This window comes from Oryctolagus cuniculus, chromosome 2 (genome assembly GCF_964237555.1).
Source record: "Oryctolagus cuniculus chromosome 2, mOryCun1.1, whole genome shotgun sequence".
Classification (NCBI taxonomy): domain Eukaryota; kingdom Metazoa; phylum Chordata; class Mammalia; order Lagomorpha; family Leporidae; genus Oryctolagus; species Oryctolagus cuniculus.
This window is the reverse complement of record NC_091433.1, coordinates 30,181,332-30,186,308: the sequence shown is the minus strand read 5'-3', so window position 1 is coordinate 30,186,308 and position 4,977 is coordinate 30,181,332. Positions and strand designations below refer to the sequence as shown.

The 4,977-nt window shown below is 41.4% G+C and overlaps 1 non-coding gene across 1 annotated transcript; it reads left to right on the top strand.

Moving 5' to 3' along the window:
• The first annotated feature begins 4,659 nt into the window (after positions 1-4,659).
• Positions 4,660-4,766, top strand: LOC127490391 (U6 spliceosomal RNA). Its single transcript, XR_007918353.1, has one exon. It is a non-coding gene; the product is annotated as a U6 spliceosomal RNA (small nuclear RNA).
• The last annotated feature ends 211 nt before the right edge of the window (positions 4,767-4,977 follow it).

The following is a 4,977-nucleotide window of genomic DNA, read 5'->3' as shown; positions in this document are numbered from 1 at the left end:
CTCTTCCTTCTTAACAGATTTTGAACTAAAAATAAAGAAAATCTCCCATACTCTGTTAGAAGTTTAATTTTTCAAAGAAATCTTGCCACCTTCTTTGGGAAAACTTCTAATGAATTTTACACCCTTACCTCCTTTTTTTATTTCTTCCAATCTGGCCCTATTTTTCTTTAAAAATATGAACATTAAGGTCATCATTGCTTTATATTTTCATGACTAACATGTTTGTTTTCTATCAGTTCTCTAGAAACTTTGAATTCTTGGGGCCAGCGTTCATGAAATGTATGCTGTGATTAGTTTCTTGACTTCTATTTGATAATTAGTAAAACCTCTTAATGTTTAATCACCCCAAATACTATTGACTATATGTGTGTGTGCATGAGGCACAGATAACTGTACTTTTTAATTTGTAGATAGTAAAGCCAGTGAACTGCAAATAAACATGCTTTTATTTATGTTGCTTCAAATGATTTTTTTCCTATAAATCTGTATTTTATCACTGGAAGTATATATCAAAATACCTACAAAATACTTTTGAAACATGTATTCAATTTCAATTTTTTACATGATTCAAAGTGAAGAAGTCTCTCTAGAAGAGAGAATTTGTCCCTGAGGATCTGGTTACATGCAAATTTCATTTAATTTTAAAAATCTATATTTTTAGAAATTTATTATAGGCCAGAGCTGCAGCTCATTAGGCTAATCATCCCCCTGTGGCACCAGCACACCATATTCTAGTCCCAGTCAGGGCACTGGATTCTGTCCCAGTTGCTCCTCTTTTAGTCCAGCTCTCTGCTCTGGCCTGGGAAGGCAGTGAAGGATGACCCAAGTGCTTGGGCCCTGCACCTGCATGGGAGACCAGGAGGAAGCACCTGGCTCTTGGCTTCGGTTCAGTGCAGCGCCCGCTGTACCAGCCATTTGGGGGGTGAACCAACAGAAGGAAGACCTTTCTCTCTGTCTCTCTCTCTCTCACTGTCTAACTCTGCCTGTCCCAAAAAAATATTTTTATAATGATTTTTGATTAATAGTTTTTTAAAAGATTTATTTATTTGAAAGTCAGAGTTACAGAGAGAAGAGGAGGCAGAGAGAGAGAGAGAGAGAGAGAGAGATCGATCTTCCATCTGCTGGTTCACTCCCCAGTTGGCACAATGACTGGAGCAGCACTGATCTGGAGCCAGGAGCCAGGAGCCAGGAGCCAGGAGCCAGAAGCTTCTTCTGGGTCTCCCAGGTGGGTGCAGGGGCCCAAAGACTTCAGCCATCCTCCGGTGCTTTTCCAGGCCATAGCATAGAGCTAGATGGGAAGTGGAACAGCTGAAGCTGGAACTCGTGCCCATATAGGATGCTAGCACCACTGTGGCAGCTTTATCTACTACACCACAGCACCAGCCCCTGACTAATAGTTTTAGAGTAATCTAAATCTATAGTTTGGTTGTTTTTAGATGTCTGCAGTTACCAATACTAGTAAGGAGGTGAATTAAGTGAAATAATATTCTAATGAATGTGCATTGCTTTGGGTTCTAAATGGTTAAATTCTGAGAAATTTATAAATTTCAAAGGTTAATAGCAGGGGTTAGCACTGTGGTATAGTAGGCTAAACTTTGCCTGCAGTGCCTGCATCCCATATGGGTACCAGTTCATTTCCCACTTGCTCCTCTTCTGATCCAGCTCTCTGCTATGGCCTGGGAAAGCAGTGGAAGATGGCCCATGTTCTTGGGCCCCTGTACCTGTGTGGGAGACCCAGAAGAAACTCGTGGCTCCTGGCTTTGCATGGGCCCAGCTCCAGCCATTGCAGCCATTTGGGGAGTGAACCAGCAGATGGAAGACCTCTTTGTCTCTCCCTCTGTCTGTCTGTAACTCTAACTCTCAAATAAATAAATTAAACCTTTAATAAGAGTTGACAACACAATAGACATTTTTCAAAAGAGGAAATCCAAATGGCCAAGAGACACATGAAAAAAAAGTTCAAGATTACTAGCAATCCGGGAAATGCAAATCAAAACCACAATGAGGTTTCACCTCACCCCGGTTAGAATGGCTCACATTCAGAAATCTACCAACAATAGATGCTGGAGAGGATGTGGGGAAAAAGGGACACTAACCCACTGTTGGTGGGAATGCAAACTGGTCAAGCCACTATGGAAGTCAGTCTGGAGATTCCTCAGAAACCTGAATATAACCCTACCATTCAACCCAGCCATCCCACTCCTTGGAATTCACCCAAAGGAAATTAAATTGGCAAACAAACAAGCTGTCTGCACATTAATGTTTATTGCAGCTCAATTCACAATAGCTAAGACCTGGAACCAACCCAAATGCCCATCAACAGTAGATTGGATAAAGAAATTATGGGACATGTACTCTATAGAATACTATACAGCAGTCAAAAACAATGCAATCCGGTCATTTGCAACAAGATGGAGGAATCTGGACAACACGATGCTGAGTGAATTAAGCCAGTCCCAAAGGGACAAATATCATATGCTCTCCCTGATTGGCGACAACTAACTGAGCACCAAAGGGGAAACCTGTTTAAGTTAAATGGACACTATGAGAAACAGTGACTTGATCAACTCTTGTCCCGACTGTTGATGTACAATGTAATACTTTACCCATTTTAGTATTTTGTTTTGTTTTGTTCTAGTACTATTGGTTGAACTCTGTAATTAACACACAATTATTCTTAGGTGTTTAAATTTTAACTGAAAAGTGATCCCTGTTACATATAAGAGTGGGAATAAGAGAGGGAAGAGATGTACAATTTGGGACATGCTCAATTGGACTTGCCCAAATAGTGGAGTTGGAAACGTGCCAGGGGATTCCAATACAATCCCATCAAGGTGGCATGTACCAATGCCATCTCACTAGTCCAAGTGATCAATTTCAGTTCACAACTGATCACACTGATAGGTCTAAGAGTCAAAGGGATCACATAAACAAGACTAGTATCTGCTAATACTAACTGAAAGAATCAAAAAGGGAGAGAATGATCCATCATGGGAAGCGGGATACTCAGCAGACTCATAGAATGGCAGATGTCCTAAATAGCACTCTGGCCTCAGAATCAGCCCTTAAGGCATTCGGCTCTGGCTGAAGAGCCCATGAGAGTATTTTAGGCATGGAAAGCCAAGACACTCTGAAAAAAAAAAAAAAAAAAAAAAAAAAAGAAGACTTAAATGAAAGATCTCTGTGAGTGAGATCCCAGTGGAAAGAACGGGACCAGCAAAGAAGGAGGTACCTTTCTCTGAAGGGAGGTGAAAACTTCCACTTTGACTATGACCCTGTCAGAATAAGATCGAAGTCAGCAAACTCAAAAGGCTTCCATATCCTTGGCAGCTCACGACAAGAGCCTAGGGTGATTACTGATGCCATAAACAAGAGTGTCAAACTGTTAAGTCAACAACAGGAGTCACTGTGTACTTACTCCTCATGTGGGATCTGTCCTTAATGTGTTGTCCAATGTGAAGTAATGCTATAACTAGTACTGAAACAGTATTTTGCGCTCTGTGTTTCTGTGTGGGTGCAAACTGATGAAATCTTTATTTAATATATACTAAATCGACCTTCTGTATATAAAGATAATTGAAAATGAATCTTGATGTGAATGGAATGGGAGAGGGAGCAGGAGATGGGAGGGGTGCGAGTGGGTGGGAAGTTATTGGGTGAGGAGCCATTGTAATCCATAAACTGTACTTTGGAAATGTATATTTACCAAATAAAAAAATATAAATAAAAAATAAAAAGTTAACAAGATTTTTTAAAAAGTTAATCACAACTTTTAAAATGCAAATATATTTTGAAATAAGAGAAGCAATGCTGTGTCACAGTTCCTGAACAGCCTACTTTTGGGTTTGGGGCATATTTCCTGGACAAAATATTTTTAGGTACAGTGGATATCACAAGGGAAATAATCAAGGGAAAATTTCAGAGTCTTAGATTGGAAAGGTTCTTGGAAGTATTTGGTCAAACTTCACCAGGGTAGAATTACCTCAAATAAAGGATAGTTGAACTGTTCCCATGATCTTATCTTTTCTGCCCTAAATGTAGCTTAGTCATTCGGGTTAAACAATACTCAAAAGCATTTGTCTGTACTCTTTGGGCTTGTCTCCTACTTAGGAGTTATTGTGTATTGTTCCACAGATTTCCTTCATTTTGTTGTAATCAGCTAGACTTTTAGTGTTTGGGATGAACGAACTGCATAGTAGAACATTTGTCATCTTGATCATCACGTCATCACCATCATCGTCTATTGATTTAAGATTGCATATTTTGTACTCTTTTTTTTTTTTTTTTTTTTTTGACAGGCAGAGTGGACAGTGAGAGAGAGAGACAGAGAGAAAGGTCTTCCTTTGCCGTTGGTTCACCCTCCAATGGCCGCCGCGGCCGGCGCGCTGCGGCCGGCGCACCGCGCTGATCCGATGGCAGGAGCCAGGAGCCAGGTGCTTTTCCTGGTCTCCCATGGGGTGCAGGGCCCAAGCACCTGGGCCATCCTCCACTGCACTCCCTGGCCACAGCAGAGGGCTGGCCTGGAAGAGGGGCAACCGGGACAGAATCCGGCGCCCCGACCGGGACTAGAACCCGGTGTGCCGGCGCCGCTAGGCGGAGGATTAGCCTAGTGAGCCGCGGCGCCGGCTATTTTGTACTCTTTTTAAAAAAAGATTTATTGTGCTCGCTTCGGCAGCACATATACTAAAATTGGAATGATACAGAGAAGATTAGCATGGCCCCTGCACAAGGATGACACGCAAATTTGTGAAGCGTTCCATATTTTTTATGTGAATGGAAGGGGAGAGGGAGTGGGAGAGGTGAGTGTTGTGGGTGGGAGGGTAGTTACGGGAGCGGGGAAGCTATTGTAACCCATAAGCTGTACTTTGGAAATTTATGTTCATAAAATAAAATAAAATAAAATAGTAAAAAAAGATTTGTTTATTTGCTTGAGAAGAAGAGATATATACAGAGAGAGGGAAAGACACAGAGAGAGAA